This window comes from Lissotriton vulgaris, chromosome 6, assembly GCF_964263255.1.
Source record: "Lissotriton vulgaris chromosome 6, aLisVul1.2, whole genome shotgun sequence".
Classification (NCBI taxonomy): domain Eukaryota; kingdom Metazoa; phylum Chordata; class Amphibia; order Caudata; family Salamandridae; genus Lissotriton; species Lissotriton vulgaris.
The window spans coordinates 1,558,409,730-1,558,425,466 of NC_141694.1; the positions used below are offsets into that span (position 1 = coordinate 1,558,409,730).

General features: G+C 47.2%; 1 protein-coding gene across 1 annotated transcript in view; it reads left to right on the forward strand.

Annotated features, from left to right (window-relative positions):
• The first annotated feature begins 390 nt into the window (after positions 1-390).
• SNRPB2 (small nuclear ribonucleoprotein polypeptide B2) overlaps positions 391-15,737 on the forward strand; it is a 63,283-nt gene continuing 47,936 nt past the window's right edge. Inside the window, exon 1 of the mRNA XM_086927731.1 lies at positions 391-701. The gene's annotated coding sequence lies outside the window, so the exon portion shown is untranslated. The remainder of the gene's footprint in view (positions 702-15,737) is intronic.

Genomic DNA, 15,737 nt, shown 5'->3' on the forward strand with positions numbered 1-15,737 from the left:
TACCTCATGTATTTTGTTTGCTCACAATTGTCACTATTACCTTTACTACCTCGTGTATGTATTTTTGGTTGCTCACAGTTTTTACTACCTCATGTATTTTGTTTGCTCACAATTGTCACTATTACCTTATGTAACGTAACGTATGCTTTTGTAATCTGTTCTTTTGTAATGTTTCTCATTATGTTTCATTTCTGTTCCTTTTGTGAAGCGCTCTGACACCTTCGGGTAAAGTCCGCGCTATATAAAAATGCATAAATAAATAAATACACTGTAGCGATATTTCGCTACTGGGGCTGCTCTTTCATTTCGCAGAGAGCGAACCTCATTGGTCGTCACAAAAGGCTACGTCAACTGCTGGGCGTAAAGATTCGACTTCAGCAGCTACAGCCCGGCTCTTGTGTAGCTGGACCAGAGTTTCCGGAGCAGCGTAGATGTTTTTCCGGCGGAGCTACAGGGGGCGGGTTCTTTGAGGGTTTATGGCCCGGCTTTTTCGGGGTGGACATTCCTTTTTAACCAATCGCTGTTTTCCCTGGGAAGTACCGCCTCAAAGTTCTTCGTGGTGCCGCCCATTCGTTTGCTAATCACGTTTAATCCCGGCATTGTGATTAGTTTACTACGTTTTAAGCAATTTGAAAGTGGTGGTATACTGAAGCGAATTAAAGGCAAGCGGATGTGTGCGTTCTACTCTGTGAAGACGGGAGGTAAGGACCCCGTTCGGAAATCTGCTTGATTCGGGACAAGGGGGACGCAGGCATCAGCTCCGTGGGTAGCTGGCAGAGCCATGTGGTTTTCTACGGCCATGAGCAGATTCGCCTAGCAAATAAACCTAGAGCCTGTAATCCTGGGGTAGATTTAGATGTTGATGTTGCTTTGTAGGGCTAGGACATGTTGGAAACAAAGCAATATGGAGTTCTAGGTAGAGTAAAGTTTCGAATTTGCCAGAGTAGCCTATTTATTGCTTTCCATGGTGCCTCTTTTCTCTAAAATCATTACGTTCTTCACGATATGGCCCCTGATACCGATGTCCACCTGTCCGTGAAGCCGCTGCAGCTGCTATGCTGCAAAGGCAAATTAAACGGACTGTTTCTCACTTTTGTGCTTATGGGCTGGGCTGTGCTATTTTCTAAGATGGGTGTAATCATTCCCTCTTTGATGGTCCGCTGACCCGACAATCGCCCCAGACCCACTTTGTGCCGATTCTGAGTCTGATCCTGGATGTACTCTATTCTGGCCTCTATTCTGTGACCTGTTGGCAGACAATCCGATGCTCTCTTTGCGCTGGCGTGATTTGCGAGTTTCAAACCACCTTTCCACCAATTTCTCCGAGCGACAAACCAGCGCAGGGAGCAGAAATACAAGCAAGGGGGCAGGTAGGCAACAGGATTGGTAGGCAAGCCCTGACACAGGCAGGGGAAAAACAGCGGACAGGAAAGACAAGCAGTGGTGCGGGACAATGAAACCATTCAGTGGAATAGTGCCTCTGGTAGCGGCTGCGGGTAAATTTATGTTTACACGGTAATCTGTAAGCACAAAAAAATGCCGTGCCATGGGCACAAGGAAAAAAACAAATAATCGGAGCAGCGGGACAAGCACTGTCTGGCATAGGGGACACCATTGATCACATGTTGAGGCAGCAAGGAAACTATTATGCTGCAAAGGTAAATTAAACGGACGGTTTCTAGGACACTCATACACAGCCACAGCACTTGTAAAATACAAAGGCCAGCAACCACACTGCCAGACAGTCAGCCACCCTTCAAAGGGGTGTGTTCAGAAAAGGATGCCAGCCACATTTATTTGGAATAGTTGGCACACAAACAAAGTCTGTCTCCGGAAGACTCGGCCCATCAAGGTCAGGTAAGCTTCAGTCATCTTAGATGTAATGGTATATTATCAATAGTGTGAACACATTAGCCAAGCAGTGCACACCTCCTGTTTGCTGGCTTGTATCGTAGTGCCAGAGGGCTGCAGCTATTATGTCTCATTTACCACTTACTTCATGGCAATGTCATTTTTAGTTAAACGTCATGTTAGTTAGGCACAATTACATACATTGCCAAGTGTTGGGAAAGGAATAACCACGTAGTGTGCAGAGAATCCACTTGGCTAGGAAATAAGTCGGTGCTTTACAAAACCGACGTTGAAATGGAACCGAGTCTACATTCAGTGCGCTGGTTCACATGTGCTCAAGAGGCCGCACATAATTAAAAGAGGGGAGGAGGTTTTCTTGGAAGGAAGATTATATAGTGTTGGCTGGTTGCTCCGTTTGTGTTTTTTTTGTGTGCCTGTTGCAAGTGCAGTGCTTTCCCAAAGTATGCATATTACTGTCACAGGTCCTCATATGCGCTAACTTTCTTTGACTGTTTCAGCGCCTATTAGGTCTGCTGTGCAGCGTCATGTTATCTCCCTCATATAATTACCAAACCTTGCCCGCAGCTTAAATGAGGGACTCTCCATCTTGGAAATCAGTGGAGTTGGCGGGCAGCACCTTTCTTTTTCCCTGAGGCACCAACATCTCCCATGCCCCGAAGTATAGATCAAATGACCAGTCAGTGTCTGGGCTAATTTCATTTGGCTGTTTGTGGCTAGTGCAGCTTGTATTACCTCATCGTCCCTCCCTCGCTTCCCTTCCTTACAGAATGAGGCATCCCTGCCTCACCAGACACCCGTACCCACGTGATTTGTCACGTGGCGACTATATATAGCCCCCAGCCCCCTCATACCTCCTGTTTTTTTTCTGTCTCACCACTGTGAGACGCGCGTCCCACGCGCTGGCCGTTCTGCGGAGCTGCGGTCTTTTCACTTTCTTGAGGGCTTCTCCCTCTCTTGCAATTGCCGTCCTGGGTCTGGCGGCGCCGACCTGGTGTATGCAAGCCTTCCCCACCGCGTTGGTGTTGTTGCGGTGCACTTCTCGGCGGCTGGGCGATCGGGTTCCGGGTGACGGGGTCACCGGCCCTGAGTGGCTGGGGCTGTAGTTCCGGTTCAGATGGCCGGAATAGAGGTGGCGGCTGGCGGATGTGCTGTGGCTTCTCGGCTGGCTGTTCCCGATGCTCCTATGCGGTAGGGGCCTCGTTTTGAGGTCGTTTTTATACATTTTTGTGTTTTTGATGATTGGATTCAGTGTCTGCGAGGCTTCTTTATTGGTGGCCTCGTGTGTCTTTGTTTCTATTGGTTTACCCGGCTGGGGCTGGGTTGCACATTATTTAAGCTAAACGGACATCGAAGCGCTTGAGGGTTTTGTCCTCCTCTGATGAGGATGGTGAGGTGCCTGTCCCGGCTCGTAGGACCAGGTCCCAGGGTCCGGTGGATTCTTCTGCCCTTCTGTCTGCTTCTGAGGTGCAGTCCATGATTGAGGCTGCTGTGTCTCGTGCTTTGGAGGCGAGAGGTGCTAAGCCACGGCGCAGGTCTTCTCGTGTTGCGGGGGGTCCGGTGGACTCTCCCTCTGAGGACTCTTCTTCTTCTTCTTCGGACTCTGCCATGCCTTCTACATCTTCGGGGAAGTTTGTGCGTAGGGAGGAGGTGCCTGCTATTCTCCAGCACATCAGGGAGAACTTGGGGTTTTCTCCTTTTGCTGCTCCCATGGGGTCCGAGGACATTTTTCCCCAATATGTTAAGCCTCCTGTACTCTCTATGCCCTTTCATGGTCGCATCAAAGACTTGATTTCGGGGGAATGGCGAGACCTTGAGCGCTCCTCTGTTCCTCGCTTTTTGCAGAAGCTTTATTCCCTGGAGGAAGGGGAGGTCTCTCTTCCTCACTCTGTGAAGGTGGATGCCATGTTGGCCACTCTTATTGGGCGCACTTCTATTAATCCTGAGGATTGTTCGCCTTCGGATGCCACGGATAAAAAGGTGGATGGTGCGCTGAAGAAGGCCTTTTCCGCTGGGAATTTGTCTTTACGTGCTGGTATCTACTCAGCGTATGCGGCGCAATCTTTGGTGTCTGACTTTGGCAAGCTGGCCACGGCTGTTCAGGAGGAGTCGGACTGCTCTGGCTTGCTTGTCCACATGGAGCAGCAGGCTAAGCTCTTGGCTGACGTCTCTTCAGATGTTCTTCGCTCTGCGGCCATGACCTCTGGCTCCTTGGTTTTGGCTCGTCGGAACTTGTGGATGCGTGACTGGAAGGCTGATTCTTCGGAGAAGTCCTCGCTCCTTAAGATTCCCTTTGATGGCAAGTTGCTCTTTGGTGACCAGCTGGATAGTATGGTCACTAAGGCGTTCAAGGACCGTAAGCATGCTCTGCCTTACAAGGGCAAGGCGTCTTCCTCTGGTTCTCGCCGTTTTTGGAATCCTGCTCCTTCCTCCTCTGCGTCTTTTCAGTCTTCCCGCCAGTCCTCCAGGAACTTTTCTGCTCGTCACGCCAATTCAGGCCCAGGAAATCTTCGGCCTTGCCTGGTCCCAAGCTTCCGGCGGATACCTTCAAGAGGAAGTCCTGACGTCGACTGTGTTTCGCCCTCGGGTCCTGTGGGCGGAAGGCTGTTGTCTTTCCTGGACGCTTGGCAGCTGGATGTAAGGGATCGCTGGGCATTGACTATTGTCAGGAGAGGCTATATTATCGACTTTGTCGCCGTTCCACCCGGCTGGGGCACCATCCTTACTCCTATCCCCAGGTCTCCATCCAAGAGGGAGGCTCTACTGGAGGGGGTTCGGGATCTTCTGTCAAAGAAGGCGATTGTTCCGGTCCCGCTGGCGCAGCGAGGTCTGGGATGTTATTCCATTTTGTTTCTGGTCCAGAAGGTGTCAGGGGGATTCCGGCCGGTTCTGGACCTGAAGAGGGTGAATGGTTGGGTTCGGACCGTTCACTTCAAGATGGTGACTTTGCAGTCCATCATTCCGTTGGTGGGGGTCCGGGACTTCATGACGTCTATCGATTTACAGGACGCCTACCTTCACGTTCCTGTGGCTCGGACTCATCAGCGGTTTCTTCGCTTTGCAGTTGGCGGCTTCCACTTCCAGTTTGCGGTTTTGCCATTCGGGCTGAAGTCCGCCCCTCGGGTCTTCACCAAGCTCTTGGCCCCCTTGGTGGCCCTGGTCCACTGTCAGGGGATATTTTTACATCCTTATCTGGACGACTGGCTGGTTCATGCTCCCTCTTTCCAGTTGACTGTCGCTCACACAGACTTGGTGCTGGCCGTTTTGAGGGGGCACGGCTTTCTTGTCAATCTGGGCAAGTCGTTTCTTGTTCCTTCCCAGGATCGTCTCTTCATTGGGGCCAGGTTTCGGACAGATTTGGGAGTGGTCACTCTGCCCGAGGCTCGGGTGGTCAAGATTCAGTCTCACATCCTGTCTCTGCTGTCCGGTCCGGTGCAGGTGGCGGCACGTTGGCTGCAGGTCCAGGGGGATATGGCTGCCACGGTGTTTCTGGTTCCTTGGGCCAGATTTCATTTACACACTCTGTTGGCTCATGTTCTGGCGCATTGGTCTCCCCATTGCCTTCCCCTCTCTTCTCCGATCCCGGTTTCCCCTCAGATCAGGTCTTCTCTGGGTTGGTGGCTGGTTCGGGATCATTTGCTGAAGGGTGTCTCTCTCTCTCCTCCGGCTCCGGTTGTGGTGACGACCGATGCCAGCCTCTCGGGTTGGGGGGCCTGGCTGGGGGTTCATCAGTCCAGGGGCTTCTGGTCTCCCGCTCAGAGCAGGATGTCATCGAACTGGAGGGAGTTGGAGGCTGTCCGTCTGGCTCTGTTGGCCTTCTCCCAGTTTCTGATGGGTTCCGTGGTCCTGGTCAGAACGGACAACGTCACGGCCATGGCTTACGTCAACAGGCAGGGGGGGACGAGGTCCTCTTCTCTGTCCCTTGTGGCGAGGCGGTTGTTTGTTTGGGCGGATTCTCATCTGTTGGCTCTCTCGGCGATCCATATTCGGGGGGTGTCCAATTCCCGGGCGGATGCCCTCAGCAGGGCCATTCCGTCGTCTGTGGATTTCTGCCTTCGTCGGGAGTTGTTTGTGGCTCTGACGTTGCGTTGGGGGGTTCCGGTGGTGGACCTCTTTGCGGATGTGGGAAATGCCTTGGTGTCCCGGTTTGTCTCCCGCTGTCGGGAGGGGTCGGCCTGGGCGGTGGATGCTCTCTCTTGCCCTTGGCCCCGCGGGCTTCTGTATGCGTTTCCTCCTTTCCCCCTTCTTCTCCGCTTCCTGCTGAGGGTCCGGTCCTCGGGGGCTTCTGTGATTCTGGTGGCTCCGGCGTGGCCTCGTGCCTCCTGGTTTCCTCTCCTGGTGGAGTTGAGGTCGGAGGTGGAGTGGTTGCTGCCTCTGTCTCCTCCCCCTTTGGTCTTCCCGGCGTTTCAACAGGATGTTCTGGGCCGGATGCGCTTGGCGGCTTGGAGGTTGAACGCCTAGGTCTTCTGCGATGTGGGGTTCCGGCTGGTTTGACCTCTACTCTGCAGGCGGCTAGACGCGCTTCGACCAACAAGTCTTACCTACGGCACTGGCGTTCTTTCAGTCGGTGGTGTCTTGTCAAAGGTTTGGACCCCTCTTCCTCTTTGTTTGAGGTGATGCTGTTTCTTCAGGAGGGTGCTTCCTTGGGCTTGAAGGTGTCTTCCCTTCGTTTACAGTGGGCTGCGATTAGGGCGTTTAGGAGCTCTTGGGGCAATCTCTCGGATTCTGAGGGGTTGGTCAGTCGCCTTTTTAAGGGTTTGAGTAACGTTCTTCCTACCCCTCGGCGGCGTTTTCCGACCTGGGATCTTTCTCTGGTCTTGGGCGCCTTGATGTCATCTCCCTTTGAGCCGTTGGTTTCTGTGGATCTGCGCCTGTTGTCCTTCAAGACTTTCTTTTTGGTGGCCATTTCATCTGCTCGCCGCCTGAGTGAACTGGGTGCTCTTTCTTCCAAACACCCTTTTTTTCGGGTTTTTGATGACAGGATCGTGTTGCGACCTATTCTTTCCTTTCGTCCTAAGGTGGACTCTCAATTCCACAGGGATCAGGAGTTGGTTCTTCCTTCCTTTTTTGGTTCCCCGTCCTCGAAGTCTGAGGTGCGGCTTCACTCTTTAGATGTTAGGAGGGCTCTCCTGGTCTATTTGGAGCGGGTCGCTCCTTTCCGTCTCTCGGATTCCCTTTTTGTTAATTTTGGTCCTGTGAATAGGGGTTTGCGTCCTTCTACTCCTTCCTTGAGTCGTTGGGTTCGTTCTCTGATTTCTTTGGCATACAAAGAGGGGGGTCACCTTTCTCCTTTGGGGGTTCAGGGTTGTTCCACTCGCTCCATGGCTGCTTCCTGTGCGGAGGTCCAAGGAGCTTCCATTTCGGAAATCTGCCGGGCTGCCACCTGGGCTTCCCCTTTGACCTTTGCCTCTCATTACAGGATTGGCCAGGAGGTTGACTGTGCTGATGTGTTTGGACACAGGGTTCTTTCCACTATGATTCCTGAATAGTGGTTTTTCCCCTGGTCTTCTGTGTTTTTTAATAAACCTGTTTTTTGCATACCTTCTTTGGTTGTCCTGTTTGGCTTTGTACATCTCATTCTGTAAGGAAGGGAAGCGAGGGAGGGACGATGAGGTAATGCTTCAATTACTTACCGGTAATTGCATTACTCTGAGTCCTACTCCCTCGCTTCCCTTACTTACATCCCTCCCTCCCTCCCTGATGGTCCAGGCCAACCTTTTGATATGGTTTCGATCTGTGTGGTATTACAGGAGGTATGAGGGGGCTGGGGGCTATATATAGTCCCCACGTGACAAATCACGTGGGTACGGGTGTCTGGTGAGGCAGGGATGCCTCATTCTGTAAGTAAGGGAAGCGAGGGAGTAGGACTCAGAGTAATGCAATTACCGGTAAGTAATTGAAGCAATACTGTTGATTTCCCTCATAATGTAACAAAAATTACTTGCCTAGCTGCATGCAGTCTTTTCTATACATTGCAAAAACTATAGAGCATGTTCAAAACTGCTTTTATTTGCAAATGTGGGCCAATTTTAATTTTCTAGTTTGTTAAAGGGTGGGCACTTTTAGTCTGCTGCCCAGGTTTATTTTCTGTTGCAGTGACGCCCTGGAGTGGGGGGTGTTTCTTTTCCAGTCTGGCTGACAGACATAAGTGAGCTCTCGGACCGCTCAGGACTGGACTGTCTGCAGCTCTTCATCCTACATTACCCTACTACGCCACCATTCCATTTTTTTAGCCTTATTGTACTGAGAGCCAGAGGCATGCTTTTCTAAATCTCAGTATATTTTCAGACGGACTGGCCTCCATAATTTACTTGGTGCCTGCTACATAGTGTTGATCCACTATTGATGTCTAGTCAGGCTAAGCTAGTGGCTCACAGCCCCCTGCAAACTTCCTTCTAATGTGTCTTCATTGCCATTAAAGGCTTTGCCGCAATTGTTTTACAGTATGGTCATCTTATAAAGAGGTTATAGGTTAGTGAGATTTCATTTCAGGAGTTTTCTATTAGTTTCAAGATATCTTTAGAGCTTCTTATTCTTCAAAATATTGTAATTTCTGATATTTAGCTCTTTCAATGATTATCTTTCCATTGTTTTAATAGCGAGAAAGTGTCACTCTAAGTGTCATACATTTGGCAGCTGAATGTTACTCCTAAGTATATTGAAACCATTGAAATGTTACACCTAAGCAATCGCAAAACTTGGCAGCTAGGACAGACTGTGCGCATCAGAAATGAAGAGTCTGAACATTGTGCAGTGCCTCAGAAAGGAATGTGTGCTGTTGTATAAATAAGAACCAGGAAATTCAAGAAAACTATGTTGTGCACTGGTGCTTTGCATCAATGTTAGGATTTTAGTTTCTCGCTGCCTCAAATGGGTGTAATTGCTGATACTTATGTTTCCCTCGTCTTCATTGCCTGATTTTGCTTGCGTGAGAGTGTCACTTATAGTGGTTGAATGTCACTCATAATTTCACTAAAATTATGAAAATGTCACACTTAAGCAATCTGAACTTGGCAGCTATACTGTATTTTAGCAGGGCACTTTGTAAAAATTGACGGCGCATAATTCAGGAAACAGTGATAATTAGATGTGCGATTTCCACTGGGGGTGGCTGGTGCGCGCCGCGGCTCCGCAGTCTTCACCCTTAGGGTGGACCATACTATGGTGGGGCTGGTCATTTTCATGCGAATGCCACTTTGCGCAATTTAAAATGCGCTTGAGTTGTGACGTGGCTGAGAGGGACCGTGCGGTACAGGACGGACTGGTGCGGCCTTAATTTAATTATTGCCAATGCTATCCTTGCCGGTCATAGGTAATTGTCCAACCCATAATTTCATTGGTTTAAAAGGTTTTCCGTTTTATCTATAATGCAATGTTATCTGTTTTTTATTGTTTGTGTTCGGGCATGATCATTACCTGCTGGCTGCCTTTAGATTGTCTTCTGATCTCGTATTAAAACCGATGGAAGCTTGGCCACAGCCTAGAAACTCACGGCTGTGCTCGTTGTTTGGTGAAGGAATAATCTTCACCAGGTTTTAAATGTTTTTCATTGCGAGAGAGGGTTTTGGTGAGGAAATAAGGAAGTTAAAATGAAACACATTGTGAGGCGTTTCCTGTGGCTGGTGAGGCATTTTTCTGTGCCTGATAGCTTACCTGGAGGGAGCCAATGCGACTACACCCCCGACAAAGAGTTAAACGCTTAGAGAAGTAACACCACATTATTGGCACATACTTCAAACAGCAAATACAAATGGAAAGCATTTTACAGGGCTTCTACATCTGCGTGAATTATCCCTGATTAGCAATTAGAAGACACGTAGAGCAGGAAGTCATTCTACGAATAAAGCAATACGAACTTGTTTACAGGTACTATTTAGTATCATGAAGAAGTTATAATGTGCGATGTGGCCTTTTCCCCCAAAATGTGGGTACAGGGCAGTGTGTGCTTTCAGGCATATGCCTTCCTGTACTGCTTGGTCTCATCTAGCCCCCGTATAGTTGAGCTTCACATGCAGTGCTTAATTTGAGATCAGTTAGGTGCCAGGGCCCTTGCCAGAAGGCTACTGCAACTTAAACTATCCATTGTTGCTGCCAATGACAGTACCAAGACAACTACTAACCCTCTCACTTTTGCAGGTATTATAATTCATACGATTCCCTGCCCCCAAATCTCAAAGAATGGCTTCTGTGGCAGTTATTAATCATTGTTAACGTATATTGAATTAACGGCCGGCTGATGTTGTGGTCATCCCTATTTCAGCCACCTGCTCTGCCATGGGGCAGGCGGTAATACGTGCAGGTGCTGACAGTTTAGTTCTGGTGCTGAGCACCGGAACCCACAGGCTCAAATTAAGCATTGGATTCGATATTTTGTTTTTCACAGAAGAGTGGACATTTAAGGGCTCATTATCAGTTGCTTATACTTATTCAGTAGGGATTATTTAGAAACGCATAGCATGCCCTTTGAGTACACCAATGGAAATGGGGTGACCGCTCTGGCTGGTGTGAAATCACTAAGCAAGTGATTCGATTAATTAGATTATCTGGGTAGGATTAATGTTCATATTTGACCCTTCCCCATTTGCTACACAGCATGGGAGGGGCATTAAGACAGACAAGGCGGAAGTTGCTTTTCTGCTGGAGTGTCATAAAGCACAGTGTCGTGGAGTAGAGTGGGCTGTTATGGAGTTGCGTAGAGTAATGGAGTTATGTAGAGTAGAGTTGAGTGGAGTTTCATTGAGTTGCATAGGGTGGACTGGCATAGTGTTGTGGATTGTCATGGAGGTAGTAGAGTGTCGAAGATTGGAAGGGCGTAGACTGTATTAGAGTGTCATATAGTTGAGTATTGTAGAGTGAAGCAGAGTGTGATAGAGTGGAGTGGCATTGAGTGTTGTGGAGTGGTGTAGAGCAGAGTGGAGTGGCATAGAGTGTGTTGAGGAGTGGAGTAAAGTGTTAGTGGTGTAGAGCGGAGTAGATGGTTGTAGAGTAAAGTGGCACAAAGAGGAGTAGTGTAGCAGAATGAAATAGCATAGAGTGGAGTAGTGTCGTAGAGTGGCATAGTGGCATGGAGTGTAGTGGCGTAGAGTAGTGGATTAGACTGGAGTGTAGTGTAGAATATAATGGAGTAAAATGGCATGAAGTGGCGTAGAGGGAGTAGCATAGTGTCGTAGAGTGGAGTAGCGTCGCAGAGTGGCATACAGTGGATTAGAGCATCATAGAGTGGAGTGTTTTAGAGTGGCCTAGAATGCAGTGGCATAAAGTACAGTGGTGAAGAGTAGACTGGCATAGAGTGCAGTGGCTGTGAGTGAATTGGTTTTGAGTCATTTGCATACAGTAAAGTGGCGTAGAGTAGAGTGGTGTAGAGTGGAGCCGTGTAGAGAAGTGCAGAACAGAGTGGAGTGGTGCAGAGTAGACTGCAGTGCATAGATTGGAATGGCGTAGAGTGGAATTCCACAGGTAGTGTCATAGAGTGACATAGAGTGGAGAAGAGCGTCAAAGAGTGGAGTGTTGCAGAGTGGAGTAAAGTGGCCTAGACTGAAGTGGTATTAAGTACAGTGGTACAGCGTAGATTGACATAGATTGGATTGGTTTTGAATAAAGTTGGATAGACTTCATTGACTCAGAGCGCATTGGTGTAGAGTAGAGTGACGCAGATTAGAGTGGTGCAGAGTAGACTGCAGTAGAGTAGAGTGCAGTGGCATAGAATAGAGTGGCGTAGAGTTCGGGCTATCAGCACAGTAGTTGTAGCACGCAGCTGCAGCATGGGTGCACCAGTTGTCTCATATCAGTCCTTTGGCTAGGCGGCCTGCCTCATAAATTAAATGGTGCGCTTCTGAGCCTCTCAATAGTGAAGATGGGCTGGCCCTCATGTTTACCAGCCCAGCATCATCGTCTTTGTTGTAGCACACTCTGATGACCAAGTTATAGATAAAGCTCCACTACTATATGCGCAGCATTTACATGTTATGTTACGTTATTTATGTTTATATACTGAATTCTATGGAAATATGGCCCAGAGCCCAACTACCATGTCTGTGCTTGGTTAGATGTAAGCAAATGTTCTATTTAATGTGTTGTGTGGGACGATTGTGTGTGTTCCATGCTATTAAAAAGTTCTCTTCTGGGCCACATTGCAGCCAGCTGTATAGTATATCTGCGCTATGTGGGGTATATGCAAGGTCTGTCCAGTGCATTCTGTTTGATGCTTGTGTGTGTTTTAAACTACTTGCAATTCTCTTAGGAGCTGTGTGCCATCCATCTATATGGTATTTCTGAGCTATATGCTATATAAGCTCTACCCATTGTGCACTATTTCATGTCTGCGTGTGATGTACATTATCGAAACGTGTTAGGTGCTACAGTGCACACCACAGTCAGCTGTACACTCTAACTGAGGTGCACAGTCAACATACCTTTGTAAACTGGTTACCAAGGCTTAGGTTTTTCTGGTTCCAGTACCCCTTGGGCCCTCACTCTGCCTATTCCTTGCATTTGAAATTTACATTTACTGCTGTATTGTGAGACTGCATTACATGAAAAGAAATATAAAGTAGGGTTGCCAAAAGAAAAATGCTAGCCATGTTTTTAAAGAGCTTGGAAAGACCTTGTCTTGGCACTAAATGGGGTTATAAATAAAAAAAAGTAGGTATTCATTTGTAATGTGACTTTTCGCTCTCTGTTGTCTTTAATTATCAGTCATGGATCTCATCATTCAGGCAGCCCTAGAACACAATAAAAGTACTTTCTATTTATATTTGCTGTTCGAAGTATGCACAGATAAGTGCCTCACCTCACCGACAAAAATAAGCAGTCACCTAAAGCTGTATTTTCAGCAAAGTGATAGGTGGTGGTCCGGGCCGCTGGGGGCCCCCCTCCATGTACTTTGCAGGGGGGCCCCCTTAAGTTTCGTTACGCCACTGGATATGGGAGATCATAGTTAATACAGAATTACAGTATAACTTTTGCACATTGAGGTAATGAGACAAGGCAATTTGAACATTTGAGACAGGTCTTCCTAGTTAATTTACCCCATTTAAAAAGAAAACGAAGTCAAACAACAGATGGAAGATAGTAGAACTGAAAGAAAGCCAAGTTAGTAGATGAGGAGGGGAGAGGGCGAGAAAGTGAAGGGTGACTGGGGGGTAAGGGAAAAGCAGGTGGAAGAAGGTGGGTTTTATCCGAAAAATAAAGAGGGGGGGAGGTGGTCATCAATTAAAGAATAGAATGGCGGGGAAGGGGGTGACAAATTAAGTAGAAGGGACCTATACAGACCAGGTAGGGGTAAGAATAAGTGACCACTTACAATATATTAAGAACCCCAGTATTTGTTGAGAAGGAGCAGCTTGAGGTCTTTTTTGAAGCTGGTGTAGGAGGGGCTGCAACGTAGATCTTTAGGGAGGGCATTCCAGGCAGAGGGCGTGTTTCCAGAGAAAGAGCAAGACTGTTGATTTTCTTTTTTAATAAAGGAGGGACAAGCACAAGAGCGTTAGTGCTCCTCAATGTTCTAGTACAGCCCGCTTTGTGGAGTTTGTCAGAGAGGTAAGATGGGGTATTTTGATGGAGGGCTTTGTGCATGATGCAAGACGTCTTGTAGGTGGATCTGCCTTAAATAGGAAGCCATTTAAGGTCTTTGAGAATGGGGGAGATGTAATCAAAACGCTTAGTCAGTAATAAGCCTGGCAGCAAGGTTAAGAACGGATTTGATAGGGGCTAGCTGGACTTAAGGAGTTCCAGCGAGAGTGGCATTACCCGAGTCAATTCTAGACAGGACCAATGATTGCACCACTGATTTAAAATCCTCTGCAGGAATAAAGGGTTTAATTTTTTTGAGATGGTGGAGGGTGAAGAGAGCACCTTTAGCCGAATTTTTTATGTGGGCAGTAAGACAGGCTGTGGTCGACGATGATGCAGAGGGAGTTGACTGAGTAAGAGATGGACAGAGAGCAGTTGAAAGCTTTGATGTCAGAGATCCAGTGTTGAATAGGGATTAAGTTGTATTTAGGAGAGAATAGAACGATTTCCGTTGTTTTTAGGGTTTAGTTTGAGGTAGTTGTAATGGAACCACAATTGAATCTTAGTCGAGGCATCATTGAGATGTAAAACATCGGCATGGGATTTGATCCTATAGTAAAGTTGGGTGTCATCAGCATAGAGGTGGTAACTGATTTTCGCTTGTTTAAGAATAAGGGTGCGGGGTTCCATGAAGAGGTTGAATCGAGTGGGAGAGAGAATAGAGCCCTGGGGGACGCCCAAGGTGACTGGCAGAAGTTTAGGAAGGCAATCGCTGACTTTATTTGTTGGGTTCTATGTTGGACAAAGTACCTTTTGGCACAAATTGTTTTTTATTGGGTTTTTAAGAGCTCAAAGAAGTAGAAACATAATTTAGACCTGGAAAGGAACATTTTCTAGCTGTTGGCTCTAGGCATGAAAATCGGAAAACAACATAAGAAAATCACAATGCTGCATAAACTGTGCAAACACTTGTAGAACAGAGTAAGCTTTCAAAGGTTCTTAGGCGCACACATCGCCCCTCCTCAAAACCCCTTGCAAATGTATCCACAATCCCCCGATGCTCCTTTAGATTCCTTTACTATCACAGATCATCCACGGAGCAATACATTTTTTTAACTTAATGAACAGAAAAACACGACCAGCCTAAGATCCTTGTAGTAATTATGGATAGTGCAATTAGAGCACCGCCAGCCATTTATGGCAGATTAGGCACCAAACATCTAAATGCATATTTAGGGCAGGGCATTTGTGATCAGGATGTAGCAATTGGTTCCCTTACCTGTTTGAAGAAAGACCTCTGGTCATTTGTCTTATAAATTACGTATTCAGAAATAGCCACTCTAGCCAACTCAGCCCATCACACACCATGAAGCGGAACTTGAGAAATCTGTTTTGTAAACACCTGGGTGGACTTCCGGTATTTCCAGTCTTGAGAAATATTGTCTAAAACGCCTTTAACACATTATTAATTTTGTATGGAATACACTAACCAATGAGCATTTGGATAAGTAAATCTCTGGTGTGTTCCTGTGTGAAAAGTAGACTCTAGTTTTTATTAGTTTTGACCAAACAATGTCATATATTTGAAATTTAAATATTGAGTGCCAGGGTACATCTCGTTGGACCTATTTCCAGTGCTTTTAAGTCCAATTCAGAATCCAAGACATGGAGTTTTACCTTCAATAAGCTGTTATACCTGTAATAGACCGAGTGCCATGCTTTCCAGGACACAGAAGAACATCAATTGGCCAGGCCTACATAGCACCACAGAGGCACTGAAATGAATTGTCAAAAATAAGGTGTTTATCCACAAGTTTCTAATTCCGGAGAATGTTCAAGGCCACCAGATTGTCAGTCTTTGGAGGTAGTGATTTGTATATTGCATTCACATTCTAATATACCCCTCTCCATGGTAACCTAAAAGGTTAGATCATGGTGTCGATGGGTCAAAGTAAGTGAACTGAGAGAGCTAGTGGGTGAGCCAGTAGAGCCAGAGTGTGGTCTGATTCTGTATGAGCATGCAGTTTGCCAGGCTTCAGCCTTGGTCTTCCAGCCCCTCCCAAAACACTAATGATATGCCACTGTTGGTGTCAATGTGTAAGGCTTAATTTACATATCTTGAGATGTAATATCCCAAATTCATAATTATACCTCGTAGTGAGCATCATCTTAATCGCCTGCTCCATAGGGAGAGCTGAAGTTAGGACCATCTCAAAATCAGGTCTCGTGTTAGACACCAAAGTGTAAATTATTTTATTCCATTACTCAAAGCCTGTGTTTAGGAGGATGCCCAAGTAGTGTAAATCTTTCCTGACCCATTTTAGGGCAAGACCAACAACTGTGATAATTAAAAGCAT